General features: G+C 40.3%; 1 pseudogene; it reads right to left on the reverse strand.

The window, feature by feature from the left end:
- Positions 1-136: 136 nt before the first annotated feature.
- Positions 137-21,070, reverse strand: LOC148145082 (CMRF35-like molecule 1; annotated as a pseudogene).

Raw genomic sequence — 21,070 nt, forward strand, 5'->3', positions numbered from 1 at the left:
TTGGTTTGTTTAAGAAAGCCCAGTTAAATTGACTCTTTTTACAGCATAAACTCATTTGATCTGGGAGAAAGGTATCCACTAGAAATAGGATACATTGTATCTGATCAATGCAGATATTAATTGTAAAACAACACAATTACAGCTGAAAGTAATATTTCTCACTGTTTCCAATCTGTACCACATAACTGCAGTTCCTCTCTGATCTGTGGATGACTGATACTTCAACCATTTCACTGGATTTTTTCACCTGGGTATTTGAGGCTGATATTGCCATTTGGATAATTGACAATGTAGATCCAGTTTATTATTCTCAGAAATCCGTATTCTTCGGATGGAGTCTTTCCATACCATAAGTACTGAATGGGAAGGGATCCTCAGACAGATTCCCGGGAGATAGAAACTGAGTTCTCAAAACATCAGATATTTGATGGTGATAAAAATCTAATTACAGGAAAAGACACAGGTTCTGTGGGAAAAAGCAAATGATTAGGTACTGACTGAGGATCCAAACAACAAACACTATGCAAATTTCAACATTTCTGTCTTTCATCCAGTTCTTGTCATGTTGGAATCTCTGCAGCTGCATTTCAATATCTTCTTAATATTGCATTAATTGAGAGATTAACGGACTGTAATTGATAACTCATCTTCCCATGGGATTTCTTCACACACAGACTGTGATACTGCATAACACTTTAGAATATTTTTAGGTGATCACTTTAAATGCCAAATCGTACAAAGTTACGGGCGAGGTGCTGAAACCTGGGATCTCGATAGATAGGTATTTGTCGAGCAGCACTGAAGTTAAGGGGCAAAAGTCCTCTCTGCGTTCTGTTGTACTGTATGTCTCTAAAATGTACATCGCCACAATCGGCTGTCTTCCAGAAATTCTGAGAACTACCCTGTTGCTAACAGAACATGTGCTACTGCAAATTGCTGTGGCCATGTTATATTTTGTGGAGCAGCATGTTGAAGAGCTGAGGAGAGAACAGGTTATTTTGGATGTACTGTAATGTCATGAAAAAGAGCTGATTAATGACCTTATTGTAAAAGGACCTTTAGGGATGAAAGATCAGAATATGACAGAATTATACAGTATGTCTGGAAGTGAGGCATTTAAATCTGAAGCAAGGATGAATTAGGATGCATATGAAAGAGAGAGGCACAAATTGGCTGAGCTGGACTGGGAAAGTACATTAAAAGTCAGGATAGTATGTAAACAATGGAGAGTCTTTAAAGATCTAATTCATGGCTTGCAGCAACAGAATACTCCACTCAAAAAAGATAATTCAACCATAGCTGATAAAAGGAAATTAAGGGCTTATAAGATTAAAATAATTGGCTTATATAGAAACCAAAATCATAAGTAATCCGAGGATTGGAACTTGTTTAAAGCACATGGCAAAGGAGGACATTGGAATTGAAAAGGATAGAACAGAATAGAAATGCCACATAACAAAGAAAACATAAAATTAAAATTAAAATTAAAAGGTGCTGGTGTTGGACGGGGTGTACAAAGTTAAAAATCACACAACACCAGGTTATAGTCCAACAGGCTTATTTGAACTGATATTGGAAACATCTGATGAAGGAGCTGCGCTCTGAAAGCTAATGCTTCCAAATAAACCTGTTGGACTATAACCTGGTGTTATGTCATTTTTAATGAAATGAAATTAACAGCTTCTGCAGGTATGTAAAAAAAATTGGCAAAGTCAAATGAGGATCCATTAAAAGCAGATTTAAGAGAATTTATTTGAGGAAATGGAGAAATGGCAGATAAACTGAATGGATTAATTGTGACTTTTATAGTTGAGGAAACTATGAGTATTATGTCTGATTTAGAGATCCAAATGGCAAGGGAGAATAAGGAGGTGAAGGAAATTAGCATTGGTAGGAAGGTTGTGCTGGAGAAATTAATGGAAGTTGATAAATCCCCAACACCTGATTGTCTGCTTTCCCATGTGTTGACAGAGGTGTCAGTAGAGATTGATAATGCATTGGTGATTATCTTCCAGAAGTTCAGATATTCTAGGATGATTCCTACAGACTGAAAGCTTGCAGCTGTTACCCCACTATTTATGGGAAGAGAAAGGGAAAGAATAGGGAACTACTGATGTATCAATCTTACATCAATAATAAGGAAAATGCTGGACTTCATCATAAAGGACATGATGAATGCACTCAGAGAAAAATAATTTGATTATGTGTCGTCAGCATGGATTTATAAATGAACAATTGTGTTTTACCAACTTTTTGGAGCTTTTTCAGGATGTTACTCACAAAATTGTTAATGGAAAGTTAATGAATGGAGAGCATTTGGTTTTTGAGAAGGCTTTTAATAAGGACCCCACAGAAGGTTAATTTGTGAAGTTGAAGTACACGGTACAGGAAGCACTGCAATGGCATGGATTGATGATTAGTGAACAGATAGAAAATAGAGTGTAAGAATAAATGGGGCATTCTCACATTGGCAGGTTGTGACTAATGGGGTACTGCAAGGGTCAGGACTTATGCCCCAGCTTTTTTCAATATATAAATGATTTGGACATGGGGACTAAGTATAATCTTTTCAAATTTGCAATTGATACAAGCAAAGGAGGATTATGTGTTGTGAGAAAGATACAAAACAACTTCAGAAGGAGTTGGACAGGCTTAATGATAGAGAAAGACTTTGGCCACTGATATATATTATGGGCAAGTGTCAGGTTACCCATTTTGATAGAAAGAACAGATGTGCAGAGTATTTTTAAATGGTGAGATGTTCGAAAGTATAAATGTGAAAAGAGACTTGGATCCCCTTGCCAATAAGATACTGAAGGCTAACATGCAGGTGCAGCAAGTTACTAGGAAGAATAATGAAATGTTAACATTTATTACAAGAGGATTTGAGCACTGGAATTCAGAATTCTTGTTTCAGTTGTTGTGTAGGATGTTAGTTAGACTACACTTTAAGAATTTTGCGCAGTTTTGATCACCTTAGCTCATGAAAGATATTATTGCCAAAGGAGTGCATCATAGTTTCACCAGACTTTTTGTTGCAAATTTAAAGTAGAAGCTGATAAGTATTTGGTGATTAATGGTATGAAAAGTTAAGAGGATAGTGTGGCTTAACAGTATTACAATGTTCAATCAGCCATGATCATAGTAAAGTGTGGGGCAGGTTCAACAAGCTAAATGGCCTCCTCCTGTTCCTATGTTCCTTCCAACAAGTATCAGCATTGCTGGGACACCTTGGGATATTGGAGCTTTCCTGGTTCCTCTAAGATAAAACATTGATCAGACATTTCAGTAGAGATTAATAAAGAACATCAATGAGAACCATGCCATAAGATACTTCAAGCTTCACAGCATGTAATTCATCTTCAAGTGTTTGAGCAATACCCAGCTGTACCATCCTGCATCTTCCCTGTGAACATCCTCCATTGTCACAACAAATACTCCTTGTGCCTTGTAATCCTTGATTGATATTCTTCCTCGCTGTCCACCTGGATCAGTTGTTCTCATCAAATATGAGCAATGGACAGTCCAACCATGACACCAATATTTCATGTTGGGCTTGAACAATGAGTTGTATCGACAATTTATTGAGATTGATCTTTCCACAATTCCTGTTACTTTCTTGTTTGTCCACAGATATGGTAAAGCTGAGGAGACAACTTTTCAGAAATTGAACAAGAATTAAGTTCTTAATACAAATATATATAACTTAATAAGTTTTACTCCTCCACTAGGAGTAAACACTGTAAAATATCAATGACAAATATATGACCTTATGAATTAGGAAGTACAATCTGGAACTATAAAGAAGAAATGGGCCATTCAGCTCTTGAAATCTTCTCTGCCATTCAAAACATCATACCTGATATGTTTGTGTTCCAAATCTCACATTCTCATTTATTCTGATAACCTTTGATTCTTGTCCCACAAATATCTATCCACCTCTACTACTTTCTGCGGCTAACAGTTCTCTGAAGAAATTAATTATTCCTATTGCTGTATTTAAAAGCTGATCCCTAATTTTAAAACAGAGACCCCTCAGGGACTCACCCAGAAGATTAAACATAATTTTTAAGATTTACTCTCCCCAATGCCCTCTATCACTGAACCATAATGTCCTCACTTTTATTATTAATTCATCTTGTAAAGGAGGATAGGATTTTCTTGGGCTTCTTAATCACATTTTGGTACCTTCATTCCAACATTATGTGACTCATGCATTAGAGCACATTGATTCCTTTGTACCTTGGATTTTACATTGGTCTAAAATTAAGTAGTATTCAGTGTTCCAGGATTTTGACTTGGCGACAGTGAAGGAACACGGATACAGTTCCATGCAGGATGGTATGTGATATTAACATCATTTTTCAAATTTCAAAATGGGTATACATTCTTTTTGGATATTTCTGTAAAGTGCTTTCTTTGAAATAAGCTCCTCACCTAAAGCAGCTTTTGGGACTGCACGGTGGCTCAGTGGTTAGCACTGCTACCTTACAGCATCGGGGACCCAGGTTCAATTCCCGCATTGAGTGACTTGTCTGTGTGGAGTTTGCACATTCTCCCTGTGTCTGCGTGGGTTTCCTCCAGGTGCTCTGGTTTTCTCCCACAATCTAAGGATGTGCAGGTCAGATGAAATGGCCATGCTAAATTGCTCATAATGTTAAGTGTGTTAGTCAGGGGTAAATGTAGGGGAATGGGGCTGGTGGGTTACTCTTTGGACTTGTTGGGCCGAAGAGCCTGTTTCCATACTGTGGAATCTAATCTAAAATGGAGTAAAAATCCCTATAAAACACTAACCTTATTCCAGCATTTGTCAGAAAGCAAGTGTTGCGCAATGAGGATGATACCGGTAGGTGGTTGGTTATAGATCTGGGGAATCTCTGCAGGATTGGCTGTGGATACTGAGAAGGGCCAGTGGGATTACGTGTTACAATGCTGCAGCGCTAGTCACTAACAAAAGGGCACAGCTCTAGGGAAAACCTGGATTCTCGGCAGCAATGTGTATTGAGGTTCTGACGGATTCTGGAAACTAGGTGGCTCCATAATTAAAATGCAGATCAGCCCCAATCCAACTAATGGGCTGAGTGGTCTCATCTCTTTTTTGATTTTCTGGAACTCTTATAGATTTTCAATGGATCTGGAAGTATGATCAGAAAAGTACTGAGGGACAGCATTGCCAGCAGTAACATTTCAAACAATGAATGCTCAGGAGCAGATTTTGTCCGAGTCTGTTTCTGACTCAAAATCCTCATAAGAAGTGATGGCTCACACCTCAAATACATGTTTTGACAACCCACCTAGTACAGCAACAAAGAGGGAGTTTTAACTGTACATCCATTCACCCCAACAGAGCGGAAAATGGGAGGATTGGTGGGTTTAAATGGACAAAAACATAGAACTCAATATACAGGTACTGTGGGACCTGCCACAAATCCCCTCCCTCATTCAGATGGACATCCCATTTTTTTTTAATATTCATTTATGGGACTTGGGCGTTACTGGCTGGCCAGCATTGATAGCCTATTTGCCTTGAGAAGGTGGTGGTGAGCTGTCTTCTTGAATCGCTGCAGTCCACTTGACCTGTGGCCAGTAGGGAGGGAATTCCTGGATTTTGACCCAATGACAGTGAAGGAATGGTGGTATACTTCCAAGTCAAGATGGTGAGTGGCTTGGAGAGGAACCTGCAGGTGGTGGTATTCCCAAGTACCTGCTGCACTTGTCCATCTAGATGGCAGTTGTTGTGGGTTTGGGAGGTGCTGTCTAAGTATCTTTAGTGAATTTCTGCATTGCATCTTGTAGATAGTACACACTGCTGTTAATGAGCACTGGTGGTGGAGGGAGTGGATGCTTGTAGATGTGGTGCCAATCAGGCAGGTTACTTTGTCCTGGATGGTGTGAGGTTCTTGAGAGTTGTTGGAGCTGCACCCATCCATCCACACTCCTTTTCCCCACAAGCTTTGGGGTTTTGCCAGTGACATCGGAGGCTAATCCCAAATGTCTGGTCAGCCTAGGTTAAATCTGGGGGATTGGTGGTTGGGTCAGGGGAGGATGATGAGATGAGATGTGGGGATATTTGTTCACCCAGAGAGTGGTGAGCTGATACAATTCTCTATGACAGAAAGTGGATGAAGGCAAGACATTGAATGTTTACAGGAAGGGGTTTCTCCAGTTTGTTTGGGTTAAAGGGATCATTTTGGATTGGCACATACTATTTTGCTCTTTGAAGGCCTTTGGAAGAATTATGTAATGTCCCTGCTGTAACACTTGGTGGCATATTCCTGGATTCCTGAACTATTTATCACGCAGTTCCTGGAGAACATATAAATGTCCAGAGCAGTAGGAACTTTAACCCCTGTTTACAGCACAGTTTAATTGATAACTCTTCTTCTGGTCCTTTGGAATCTCCCCTGTGGATTAATCGATAAAGCTTCTCTCACCTTTCACCTGTCCTCTTTGTGATTCAGAACCTACATCCCGCTCAGGCCAAACCCCAATACATCTGTTCACATCCACATCCAACAATGTCCTTCAAGTGGACCAGAACCCACAACATTACCCTCCAGCAAATCCTATACCAGGCCAGATCTTCTCCAATGTGCAGACAAAAGTAACTAACATTTAGTCTCATGATACATTCATAGGTTTCTATCACACATACCCTTGAGAATATTCACACATTTTTCTTATGGTGTCAAACCACAATGAACATCAAAACATGCGACAAGTGTGGAAACATCATTTTCACACCTCAGCCTCTTGAAAATAAACAGCACAGTAGCTCAGTGGTTAGCACTGCTACCTCCCAGCTCCAGTGGCTTGGATTCAGTTCAAGCCTTGGGTGACTGTGTACATGTAGTTTGCACGTTCTCCTTGTAGGTTTGCTCCAGGTGCTACAGTTTCCTCCCACAGTCTAAAGATGTGCAGGTAAGGTAGATTGGCCATGCTAAATTATGCATAGTGTCCAGGGATGTGCAGGCTAGATGGGTTAGCCATGTGACATGTGGGACTATGGAAACAAAGTGGGTTCTGAGTCTGGGTGGACTGCTGGTCAGAGGGATAGTGAGATGGGCTGAATGGCCTCTTTCTGCACTGCAGGGATTCTATGATGCTTATTTAGATTCCTTATTGACCATGAACGTGTTTGAGGATTTAATGAAATGGGCCTAAACTGAATGTGTGTTCATTTAGAATAAGCCACTCACATGTAGCGTGCTACAAACAGAAACATATTTACAAATAATTTTGGAATGAAAATTATTTTACAAGATTTAAATTTTAGTTTGATAAAATGTTAAAATTATTTGGTTCAATTCAAATTAATTTGGATTGTAATTTTTGGAATTTTCTTGGCCATTCCTAATTGCTCTTGAGAAGGTGACGGTGTGCTGCCTAATTGAACATAGGATTGGAGGCAGAGTATTGTGATAGATAGAAAACTGGTTGGCAGACAGGAAACAAAGAGTAGGAATAAATGAGTCTCTTTCCGAATGGCAGGTAGTGACGAATGGGCTACCATCAGGATCAATGCTAGGGCCCCAACTATTCACAATATATATTAATGATTTGGATGTAGGAACTAAATACAGTTAGTCCAAATTTGCAGATAACACAAAACTGAGTGGGAGGGTGACCTGTGACAATGTTGCAGAGATGCTTCAGTGAGATTTGGACAAGCTGAGGAAGTGGACAAATGTAGGGCATTTACAAAAAAAAATGTGGATAAATGAGAGGCAATCCATTTAGGAGCAAGAAGAAGCAGGTGCATTTTGAACTGAAAAGCTATAAATTGAGAGAGTGGATAGGCTGTGCAGAGACAGATGGTGAGTTATTCGCTGCAATAATTCTAAATTCTGAACTGCTCTTGTAGCCATTGTAGTTATATCCAGTTCATTTTCTGGTAAATGGTAATTCCAGGTTAATAGTGGGGGACTCCCTAAGGACAAAAGGAATTGTGATGGACACAAATTACCCATTTCTCACAAGCAACTCCTATGGGTCCATCAAGGGTCACAGGTTCTTGAAACATCAGGCTGATGACTGCAGCCAAGGTGTTACATTTTAATGTGGGCAACACTGAGTTTGAACATAATGTGCAGTAATTGTGCTGTGGTCTGGGACCCAACTTGTGCGCAGGGGTATGGAATCACTGATTCTCACATCTCTGGAGGGAAAGGCTCCTTCTATTTGGCAGCTTCTCAAGGGAGTCCAAAGGTGTGCAGGTCAGGTGGATTGACTGAACAAGTTGCCCCGTAGTGTCCTGGGACATGCAGGCTAGATGGATTAACCATGGGAAATGGGAGGTTATGGGGTAGGATGGTTTTGGGTGGGATGTTCTTCAGAAGATTAGTGCAGATTTGATGGGACAAATGGCCTCTTTCCCACTATATGGATTCTGGGATTCCATTTGAATCATCTACAATTGACAACTGACATGTCCATTCTCCTAGAGCCTCGTAGTTTGCTGAGAAAGGCTGTACAAAATACTGCTCATTGCACAATTAATGCTGTCTGACAAGAAGCTCAATACTGGAAAAAAAATATGGTAACTGACTCTGCCCCACTCTGCAAGTGGTGTCAGACATTGTTGCAAAGGCATTCTGTGGTTAACTTTGGGTAAAAACATGTGAGGTTTCAACCTCGTGTTTGTGTATGTTACTTGCAGAGTCTGTCAATGATGCACAATGCTCCTTTCTCTTCCCTTTTGTGTTGCTGTTCCTCTGTCCACAATGACCTTTTATGTTCCCCTGTTTCTGTTCATCCTCTTTACACAACCATTATTAGATTAGATTAGATTACAGTGTGGAAACAGGCCCTTCGGCCCAACAAGTCCACACCGACCCGCCGAAGCGAAACCCACCCATACCCCTACATTCACCCCTTACCTAACACTATAGGCAATTTAGTATGGCCAATTCACCTGGCCCTGCACATCTTTGGACTGTGGGAGGAAACCGGAGCACCCGGAGGAAACCCACGCAGACACGGGGAGAACGTGCAAACTCCACACAGTCAGTCGCCTGAGGCGGGAATTGAACCCGGGTCTCTGGCGCCGTGAGGCAGCAGTGCTAACCACTGTGCCACCGTGCCGCCCGTAATTATGTCCCTCAATTACTAGAAGAGCTCAGATCTTTGAGAATTGCAAAGCTCTTGTTGTCCCTAAACTCTCCCCATGTAGGGACTAGACTGATAGTGACTGAGGAAAGCCCCACCTCCTGTAGCCCTCTGGAGCCTACTATGTTTGAGGACAGCCCACTGAAGAACTGATTTTAATGCTTTCTTCCCTCTTTAGACCAGATAAGACTCAGGTTTCTTTGTTTGGACATTTATTAAGTCATGCATTAGGCTGAACATATCATAAAATGGCGACTAACTCAATTCTTGAGTGGCACAGTGGTTAGCACTGCTGCCTCACAGTTCCAGGGACCTGGGTTCAATTCCACACCTCAGGTGACTGTGTGGAGTTTGTATGTTCACCATATGTCTGTGTGGGTTTGCTCTGGTTCCTTCCCACACTCCAAAGGTTATATGAATTGGCCACACCAATTTGCCCATCATGTTCAGGGGTGTGTTGGCTAGCTGCATTCAGTCAAGGATAAATGTAGGGTAGGGCACTGGATCTGGGTGGGTTACTATTCGGAGAGTCAGTGTGGGCTTGTTGGGGTGAAAGACCTGTTTCCACAGTATAGGGATTCTAATTCTTCTTCAGGATAAAAACAATGCTTACAGATAGCATGCTTCCAATCACCACTTCCTCCAAATTATAATTTTCAGTCAAGCAGTTACACATTTACCCACCCATAACTCTTACTAACACTATCTGCTTTCCAGGTTACTACACATAACTATATGAACTAAATTATCCAATCATATTCAAGTCAGTACATGTGATTATATTACCGAATCATGTTAAACATGTTCACATCCCTCACTGTAAGTACATCATTAGGTCCATACTTAGGGTTAGCAGAAACCTTGTACTGACTATTTGTTCCCTTTCAATCCCTTTTGTCTCAAATTGCCTCTTTTCATTGTAATCATTTCCTCAGCAATGCTGTCCAATAAAACCCATCCCTAGGCTTGACTTGCATTGGAGAAGCCAAAAGTCGACATTCCTGCTTCTCCGATGCTGTCTGACCTGCTGTGCTTTTCCAGCTCCACATTTTATCAACTCTGACTTCCAGCATCTGCAGTCCTTGCTATTTCCCAGTCTTGACTTAACGGTTTCCCTCAGACCTCCCCGATAAATACTCAAAACTTTCATAATCAAAGCTTCAATGAAGTTTTAGACAATCGATCGGCAAGTTGCAGCTGGCAGTTAGCTGCTGTGATTTGCATGTTGGGGGATTTGCACTGTCTAGTTTCGGTGGGAGGGAGAGGAGGAGAATTGGAAGGGACAGAGAAATAGAGTTAGGCAATGAATGAGACACAATGCTTGAAAATGTTGGTCACCACTTAATAGCAAAATTCTATTGTTTCCGTTTAAATCTTAAAGGAATTATGGGAAAGTCTTTTCTTGACAAGAGATTCTGATTTCTCATTCTTGCCTTATTCCAACTTTTCACTGTTTACCAAATTGTTCCAGGATGAGAAAAATTCCACCCACTTTCCTATTTATACAGGAGTGTCCCCATTCTTCTGTTAAAAATTTACATTGATCTATCCCATGTAAAAATAAAACATTTCATTGGTGTCACTGATTTCCAGTGAATGAATCATTCAAATTGCTCCTTTCTTATAAAATCAGTGTTCCACTGGGACACATTAGAGCTAAAAAAAAGAAACGAGAAGTTTAATTGTGCATGTCACATTGGCAGACAGAGAAGTATTAATCAGCTGTCAATATAAAACCTGGAGGTTCAGTTTTTGGTTCTTGCTCCTTTAATTTAATCACCAAAATCATTTAACGACAAATCTCTTTCATTATATAGAATTAAGAAATGTTCAAAATAAGATAAATGATTATTATTTGATCAGATTGCAAAATTCCAGCCCATGTTGAAGTAGCAGAAATCTTCATTTTCCCACCTTGTTCATATTTGTTCAGTCTGTAACTGGGGAAATAAAAAGTCGCAGAGTTCTTTGAGATGGGGAGAAATGCCTTATTTTACATGTCGTCTATATTCAAAATTCTGGAAATGGAAATAATTTGAGATGAAGCTTGAGACGAACTGTACCTGTGTCTAGATCACATGACTTCCTCTGCATCACCCTTTACATATGTGATAAAAATGTATGGTATTTGAATGCCACTTTATCACAAGTAGTTAATGTCTCACTGCATTTGATATGAACAATGGGAGCAGAAATATATTGAAATTACTGCTTTATCAAATACGTTTTCTATAAGTGTACCCAGTTGATATTTTCAGCAAAATAAAAGCATCAGGTTGGAGACTCTTGCTGCAATCTGGAGAATTTGAAGTCTTCCAGTATTCTTGACCAAAATCATGTCTCCCTGGATGTGTCTTTTTCCCCTTTCCCTATTCTGTCTTTTTCTTGTATTGACTGTTTTATAACTGGACTAAAAGATGAGAGGGTTCTGTATTGTGGAGCTTCAACAGAAAGAGACCACAGGAGCAGCTCATTCAACTCCTCCAACCTATTGCACCAATCAATTGGATTATATTGGACTGACCTTCAGCTCAACTTTATTTTCCAATCACTGGCCCATGTCCCTTTATAATCTTCCCCGATACTCTGATCTCATCCCTAAAAGGGTTTCACCAAGACTCTATACAACCTCTACATGTTTGAATTCCATTCTTGAAATAAAGATCAACATTCGCTTCATCATTTCAACTGTCAACAATGTCCCCATTAAACAGAACTTTAGAAATTGTTGTATCCTTTCCAAGATAAGTATTTCTTTTTTGGGTTTTGCTGCTAAAACTGAATTTCTGGGAGGTTCTACACAACTGAGACATCACTTCCTCACAGCTTTCTCCATTAGTTTCTGCATCTGCAACTTTTTATGATTTATGGACATGGTTAGGTTCATTATTCCTTCATGTCATCTCATGAATGAGATGTGATCTGATTTGTCTTTCTCAGATTCAATGTGGAAGAACTGACACCTGCCCAGAATGAGCTCCATCTCCCACAGATTGGTCCATTCACTCTGACTGGTACTCCAACATTGTACAGAGCTAACCTTCTATGGTCAGGTGAAGAATTAGCTGAAAGTTCCATCTGTTTGTTCTGGGGTATACAAAAAATGCCAGGGCAATATCAGAAGAAGAGTAAAGGACTTTGCTAATGGTCTAAACATATTGTCTGGGTATTCAGCTACTTTGCTGATCTTGAGGCACAACAACATACACATTCTCTGTCATTTTTGCCCGGATAATGAAAGTGACATGGCAAATAAACCTACAAAATTAAAAAAAAACTTGGGACATATTGAAGTCTGAAAAACAGATGTATACATTTTGTTACAAGAACATTCAGTGATATTGGAAAACATTCTTTATTTGTCAAAATTATTCTGGATTGTCTACCAATTATATCTGAATGGTGCAACTACAGAACTGAGAAAAGGCTGAATGAATTTCAAAAGCTTTCGACGTCCTGATGTCAAGACAGGGACAATAGACGTTTTGTGAATGGTCCATTCAATGATAAAGTGAAACTTGCATTGATTGAGAGTTATTCTGGACTAAGGGTACCGATCACATCTGGATGGATGTAAGTTAGGATCAAGAATCCTGACGCTGCCCAAAAGTAATCCATTTTATTTTATCTAAATTGCACACATTTTAAAATTACTCATACTCTCTGCAAAAAGAATTGTTTCATCCGGACAAAATAAAGTGATACATATTGTTTAAAATATCTGTGATGAATGTGTTTAAAACACGGTCTGAGAAACATAGAAAATGTGCCCTGGAAAATGTCACTCTGGCCTCATGCAACTAAATTATGGCTAATCAGCTGCTGCAACATTATATCACCGCACTGTCCCCATACCCCTTCACCATGGCTAATCAGTTGCTGCAACATTATATCACCGCTCTATCCCCATACCCCTTCACCATGGCTAATCAGCTCCTGCAACATTATATCACCGCTCTATCCCCATACCCCTTCACCATGGCTATTCAGCTACTACAACATTATATCACTGCACTATCCCCATAGCCCTTCACCATGGCTAATCAGCTGCTGTAAAATCATATCACTGCATTATCCCCATATCCCTTTATTTCATTAGAAAATTTCAGAAACTGGAAGTCTAGCTTCTCTGTCTTAAACATATTCAGTAGTCTGCTTCCACAGCCCTCTGGGGTAGTGAATTCAAAGTCTCACCCCCTCTGTGTGGAGGGGGTGAGACCCTGTTCTGAGACTTTGTTCCCTGGTCCAGATATCTATGGAGTGGGATGTAATTAATGGAGTGTTTACAAAGTGCTCAAAATGGTTCTTATAAAATACACAATCCTCATCTTAGATTTTCGAGTATATGTTGTATCAGAAACAGCTGTAAACACCATGAGAATGAAGAGCACCCATTGCATCAAATTCCAGGCAACTTAACAGGGCAACAGTGAAGACACACAAAATTACTTATGGAAACAAGATTACTTCATGTTTTAAACAATTATTCACAATTTGCATTATAATCTTAGAATATTAAAGCCAAGGAAAATAGCACAATAAGGGACTTAAGCAGGAAAACTAAATAGCGGTTTAATTTATCATGATCATTTGATGACGATCTAATGAAACACATTTCTGTAGTGCATCCTGTAATGCTCAGTACAATGTTATACATGAGGATTATTAGACATGGATCGATATTTGTGGGAGGGACTGCATTCTGGTGTAATATTCCAATGGCTGAGATGTCTCTTCAGTCAGGGAGGAACTCAGAATATCATCATCGCACACTGCTCCTGCACCTTCTAACAGGCAAGGCTTAACCAGCTGGAACCAGACAGCCTTCCACCTTCCCAGTTTGGGAATAATATTTAACATGAGAGAACAGAGGAGGAGAAGATGACAGAGCATGTAACATACCTGTCAATGATATTCCGGAATGAACAGGATGAATAATTTCTGAAATATGACAACTACAGCTCCATGGGATTCGATGAATGGTGAAGGAGCTAACATGGAGAATGAAAGCCTCTGGGAGGTGGCAAACAGAAAATACTGAATTCTTTATTTTGAATTCCTATAAGCAAAAATAGCAGCTTTGTAAGGAAGCTAACAACATTGTTGAAACCCAGCCCCAATTTCCCCATCCTGATAAATTATAGTCTTAAATCAGGAATTACTAATGTATAATAAACCTTTCTAATTTATCTCTTCATTTATTAAGAGTTGAATGCAATGCTAACAGAAACATCAGCATCACTTAGTTAGTGAATATCAAAGATTGAGTGAAAATATTCCTCCTTATCCCTGTCCTAAATGGCCTGCCTTTTATTCTGAGATTGTTTCCCTTTGTTCTTGACCTCCTGACCTTTGGAAACATCATCCTATATCTACCCTGTGGAGCCCTGGAAGTATTTTGTGTGACTGAATGAGATTCTTTGAAACTCCAGAGATTATATTCCTGATTTATTTACTCTTTCTTCATTGGATAATCAGTCCATCCTTTTGTTGCATTCCCCCTCTGGCAAGTATATTTGGGGAAGGTTACCCATACTACACACAATACTCCAGCCATGGTCTCACCAAGGATCTCCATGATTGCAAGAAGACATCTTTACTTCTATACTCAATTCCTCTGATAATAAAGTAAAGCAATTAATGGCAGTTGCAGGAGATCTGAACCTAAAACATTAATTGCTGCAGAAACTCAGCAGGTCTGGCAACATCTGTTGGAAGAAAGTAGAATGGACATTTCAAGTCAAACTCTTCATCAGAACCCTTAGCAGCTCGGAAAAAGTGACTTATTTTTCCTAAAAATGGATATGGAAAATGGAGGGGGAAAGGGGAGAAGGGAAGAGGTGAGTAGAGCCCAGAATGAGAGAGATATGAAAGGGATCTTGCAATAAATGACAACTTACCATTTTCTTTCACAATTTTTTGCTGTACCTGCAAGTTAACCTTCAGAGATTCATGAACAAGGCCACCCAAGGCCCTTAATAATTCAGCATTTCTCAGACTTTCACCATTTCAGAAACTGTCTGGGAATATGTTTCTCCTACCTGGCATGGATAACAATGACAACTTCACAAGTGTATTCAGATCCTATAGAGACAGAAGGAAAATAATTAGATTCATCGTCTACCATTTGTAGTCAACCAAGAGAGCTCTTTCTCAAATAGAGAACACACAGTTCTTTGTTAGGATAATGGATTTGGATGAATTAATTTTAGTATAAGGTCCCCCCGTTTAGTAACAAAGAAAAATGTAGCAGGAACTTAATTTTCACTTGTAATTTTTGTCTTTCCTCTGTCTGAACATTGATGATACTCAGTTAATACAAAAGCATTTAAAGGGCTTAACATGGACAATAATCCTGAGATCCCCTTTCTTGTTATAGTTGCAGCACCCAAGCTACGAATCTTTATGGAAACCTTGATCCCCTTTCTTGGCATGTTTAAACAGAAAGGAAAGTTCCAGCCACAGATCTGGTCACTGCCCCCACTGTACAATGGAGGACAGCAGCCACTGTTCTGTCCTGGAGTGATATCCACGATGGTAAGAGATGGTCAGTTTTACCTTGAATCACAGGAAAATTCTCCCAAAAATTACTGCTGTTTCTTTGTGTGGACATGAGTGGACATGCACTGAATTTTGCTGAGAGTTTCTACATAAACATACATTTCCTGTTGTTTAAATATGTGAGTGTTACATTGCATATATTTGTGGGTGGCACGGTGGCACAGTGGTTAGCACTGCTACCTTACAGTGCCCGAGACCTGGGTTCAAATCCCGCCTGCGGGTGCTCTGGTTTCCTCCCATAGTCCAAAGATGTGCAGGTTAGGTGAATTGGCTATGCTAAATTGCCCGTAGTATTAGGTGAAGGGGTAAATGGGTCTTAGTGGGTTGCTCTTCGGAGGGGTGGTGTGGATTTGTTGGGCCAAAGGGCCTGTTTTCACACTGTAAGCAATTTAATCTAACATTAACCTGTCACCCGGCAATATTGAAAATGCTCATATCATGCATCTAAGAGTGGGTTCACTGTTTTTTTCAGACATTGGCAGGAAACCTCACTCACTAGCAGTGGATTTACTGAATATTTTATTTTAGTGAGTCTAATTGCAGGCAGAAGAGGGGTGGCCTCCTTGAGTGAGCATTCAGATCATTGCCTTCAATATACTTCAATCAAACATTTGTTTAAAATATAATAAATAATGTGCATTGATGCAAAACATTCCACAAACTCAGGACAGCCAAACAGCTTCCCAGGTAAATTTCCTTTGGCAGATGGGTACATGGAGACCAGCAGCTGTTCCTTTAAGGACTTTGAAGGTTCTATGTGAGCAAGAGTTAAACTCTGCACTTTAGCTCTCGGTGGCATGGTAGCTCAGTAGTTAGCACTGCTGCCTCACTGCACCAGGGTCCCAAGTTTGATTCCAGCCTCGGGTGACTGTCTGTGTGGAGTTTACACATTCTCCCCATGTCTGCGTGGGTTTCCTCCGGATGCTCTGGTTTCCTCCCATAAGTCCAAAGATTGCAGGTCAGGTGAATTGGCCATGCTAAATTGCCCGTAGTGTTAGGTGCATTAGTCAGAGGGAAATGGGCCTGGGTGGGTTACTCTTCGGAGGGTCGGTGTGGACTTGTTGGGCCGAAGGGCCTGTTTCCATACTGCAGGGAATCTAATCTAAGTTCAACACTACAGAAATCTATGTATGAGAGAATTTACAATTCCTAACTTAACCTGCTAAAGAGGCATTTTGGTTACCTACCTACTGTTTACTCAAGATTCGATATCCTGCCAAAGATGTTATGTGCATAATCTTGCCAAATGGGACCAGCAAAAAGATGTAGGTACATCTTTTTAAAACCTCTCAGAACCACCTATTATAACACATCCCAGAGTCCCACCCATCTCTCTCAGGACCGATAGCATGTCCCCGACTGCAACCTAGATCCTCCTCTCCAGGGGACTTGCTCAGATCCTAGTGGACTCTCCTGCTGCTGAAGGGTCAAAAGTCATACCACCATTCACTATAACTCTATAGTCAACAAATTGTCAATATTATGAGTTCCCCCTTTTATGTAGTGTTGCTCTTATAATAATCGCTTGAGCACATTGAACTGTAACTTACTAATATTGGCAATATTAATTTCCTGTCTTTGGGATGGGTATTTTGTTCTTGATGGGAAACCTTACCCATCAGTAGTGCACTCTGCAAATCCCGTTAGTAATTTCTGTCATTGAATAATAATGTTCCATGTTGCTAGTTTCCAAGACCCCCCACATCCATTGAAAGTGCAGAGAAGTGCTTCAAATGCGATTTAGGTCATTCATTTGTTTCAAAATATCAAAATAAATTGTATTGATTCTGCACCTTTCATAAAACTCAGCACAACCTACAGTACTGCACAACCTAAAAAGTACTTCTCTTTATTGTATACATGGTTGGAATGTAGGGAAACAGAAACTAATTTGTGCACACGAGAAATTCACACATATATTACCACCAGATAATCTGCTTACCATTGTGTTAGCCGAGGGTTGAAGTTTATGAGATATTGAGAGGATTTTCCTGCTCTTCCTTGAATTGTACCAGCTGAGGGATGTCAGGGTCTGTAGTATAACATGGAGAAAGTGAGGTCTGCAGACGCTGGAGATCAAAGCTGAAACTTTATTGCTGGAACAGCACAGCAGGTCAGGCAGCATCTAGGGAACAGAAGATTCGATGTTTCGGGCACATGCCCTTCTTCAGGAAGAAGGGCATGTGCCCGAAACGTCGAATCTTCTGTTCCCTAGATGCTGCCTGACCTGCTGTGCTGTTCCAGCAATAAAGTTTCAGCTGTAGTATAACATCCCAACAGTCCCTCCAGCAGCACAGCACTATATCAGGGCTAGGCAGGGGTATCAATATGAACTGGAATCTTTGAAATGGCATTTGAATTCACAGCCCACTGAAATCAGAAATCAGAGTGCAACCAATTGATCTCTTTCCACACTATGCAAATGCAGTTTGAAGGTGAATTTTTGTTTACCTGCTGCTGACAGTTATCTTCTCTAGCAAATAATGCAAGTGGTCATTGTCAATGTCAAGAGTATGTAAGGATATATGTACTGCTGCTCAGGAAAAAGGCACTTCTCTACTTTTCTGACCACCCTATTGTTTCCCATTGAAATCAATGATGAAGAAACAGTTTCTCCTCTGTCAAAAATTAAACTGTGACATTCAAACATGTTAAAGTCCTCCTTAATTCAGAATCAGGGTCATGACTCCATCTGAATTCTGAATGAGTCAGTTTCTAGTATATGGAAATCTATGGAGTGATAACAGGATTAACACTTTGGCTCGCCCAGAACCGAAGAAGGGATAAACGGTTCAATTCCTGCTGCTTCCAGTTGCCAATTCTGGGTGTTTGTTGTAGTGGCCGGTATGTTGGGTCTGGGTCTATGTGTTTATTGATGGAGTCCGTGGATGGGTGCCATGTTTCTAGAAATTATTTGGCTGTCCTCTGTTTGGTGTGTTCTATGATCATTGTTTTGTCCCAGTCGAATTTGTGGTCCTTGCCATCTGTGTATGACAAGTAGCTACTTGGGTCAGCTTGTCCTGTCGCTTTGTGGCTAGTTGGATATCGTGGGTACGGATTGCTAAGTGTCTGCCTGTTTGTCCTATGTAGTGTTTCATGCAGTCTTTGCATGGAATCTTATAAGTTACGTTAGTCTTGCATATGATGGGTATAGGGTCTTTTGTTATGGTGAGTTGTTGTCTGAGCATTGTTGTCAGTTTATGGGTTATCATGAATCTAAAGTGTCAGAAAAGTCTGGCTGTCACTTCTGAGATATTTTTAATATAAGGTAGAGTGGTTAGTAGGTTAGACATGGCATATATAAATGATTTGGATGTTAACATAGGAGGTTTAGTTCGTATGTTTGCAGATGACACCAAAATTGGAGGTGTAGTGGACAGCGAAGAAGATTACCTCAGGTTACAATAGGATCTTGGTCAGATGGGCCAATGGGCTGAAGACTGACAGATGGAGTTTAATTTAGATAAATGCGAAATGTTGCATTTTGGAAAAGCAAATCAGAGCAGGACTGATACACTTAATGATAAGGTTCTAGGGAGTGTTGCTGAACAAAGAGTCCTTGGAGTGCAGGTTCATAGCTTCTTGAAAGTGGAGTCACAGGTAGATAGGATAGTGAAGAAGATGTTTGGTACGCTTTCCTTTATTGGTCATTGATGATGTAACTATAAGTGATTAGGCCTAAGACTCTAACCTTGAAGAACTCCTCCAGAGATGTTCTGGGGCTGAGTTGACTGTGGCTCTATCAACACCTCATTGACTGCAGTAGTCTTCAACATCTGGGTAAATACATGTGGAATGGCCCCTAAGTGAAACCAGAAGCTAGAATAGGATTGGCAAATGCTACAGAATTATTGATAGTGAGTTTGATCACCAAAACTGGAGCAGTTAGAGCAAAAACTGTTATGAGGGTGACAGTGGAATGTGAGAAAGATTGTGGAGGGGGTTCTGAGGAGGTTCAGAAGGATAAGATTAAGTGAAAAACAATCCAGAAAGAGCTGCCCCAAGGCACCTTTCTGTGTACCTTACAGCTCAGTAAAAATTTCAATGGAACAAGATATCAATTTACAACCCGAAGATGCCAGGGCCGCTCTGAGAAAATTAATTCAACATCAAAGCATTGCATGCCATGAAGGAGAACACACCCCTTCTGAGGCCTACATTTCCAACTCCAGACATAAACTAGCTGAGAGCAATCCATGGTAGCTACAAGCTCTCACAGTGAGCAAAATACTTTATACATCCTGTGATAGCTATTTTCCCTGCTGATTTCAGGCTTTATTTATCTGATTTATTTCATTTCATATATTTTGATTTATTTATTGTCATTTTCACTGTAGCTCGGTACATGTGTCAAGTGTTGTTTTGCGTTCCCTACAGGCAGATCGTGCTGTAATTATATTACCAATATTAGTCCCTGTATTAGAGGGATAATATAGTTGAAAGCAAACCTCCCCTCATTCTGCTGCCTTGTAGAACAAAGCACAGCTGGTATGTGTGGTCACTTGAACCATGGCAACAACCGAGGCAAGAGGAAGTGACTCAGGACATCCCTTTGTGGTTAAAGAGGATGTCACACTGTGCAGAGACCGTTGTCACCAGCTGTGGTTTGGGTCCTGAGGGAAGGACAGAGATTGAAATAGAAAGTACCTTAGAAAACATCCTATCCAGATGCATCACAGTGTGGTGTGGCAATGCTCTGTCCAAAACTATAAGAAACTACAGAGAGTCATGACCATAGCCCAGTCCATCACACAAACTAGCCTTCCATCCATTGACTCCATCTATACTTCCTGCTGTCTCAGGGAAGCCTCTGGATGGAAATAGATGCTGATAGAAGAAAAGATATGCCTAATCAATAATCTACAATAGACTGACGTCAAACACCCTCATGGGAGTCAGAGATAAGAGTTTGTCACGGACAAGACAGGATAAACAGAAGTTGTGGGATCAGTCTTAAGGAAATGAGTGACGTAAGTGAAGCAGGGAACAAACAATGGAATAAGGAAAACATATGGGAAAAGAAACTGTATAAATTGCAAGGGTTTTTTGGGATATACTGTGCATTTTGTCATTGCCTTACCTGGCAATTAGACAAAGCACCCACCTATAGGTGTACAAATAAACGGCTGATTCAGAAATTTGGTCTCGGACTGAAATTATTGATGTGAGTGGGCTTTCGTTTCTCACACCTCCCAAACCCGGTTCTACTCTCTTGCACTGTCTTCCATCAGGCAAAAGTTATAAAAGATTGAATGCATGTATTTCAAGTACTTTCAAGAACAGCTTCTTTCTCGCTGTTATTAGATTTTTGCACTGACCTCTCACATGCTAGTGTTGACCTCTCTCTTTCTGCACCTTCTCTATGGCTGTAACAGTATTCTGCACTGTGTTCTGCTCCCAT

The sequence above is a fragment of the Chiloscyllium plagiosum genome, unplaced genomic scaffold (genome assembly GCF_037043375.1).
Source record: "Chiloscyllium plagiosum isolate Xiang-an unplaced genomic scaffold, Cpla_swu_hap1 HiC_scaffold_26, whole genome shotgun sequence".
NCBI lineage: Eukaryota > Metazoa > Chordata > Chondrichthyes > Orectolobiformes > Hemiscylliidae > Chiloscyllium > Chiloscyllium plagiosum.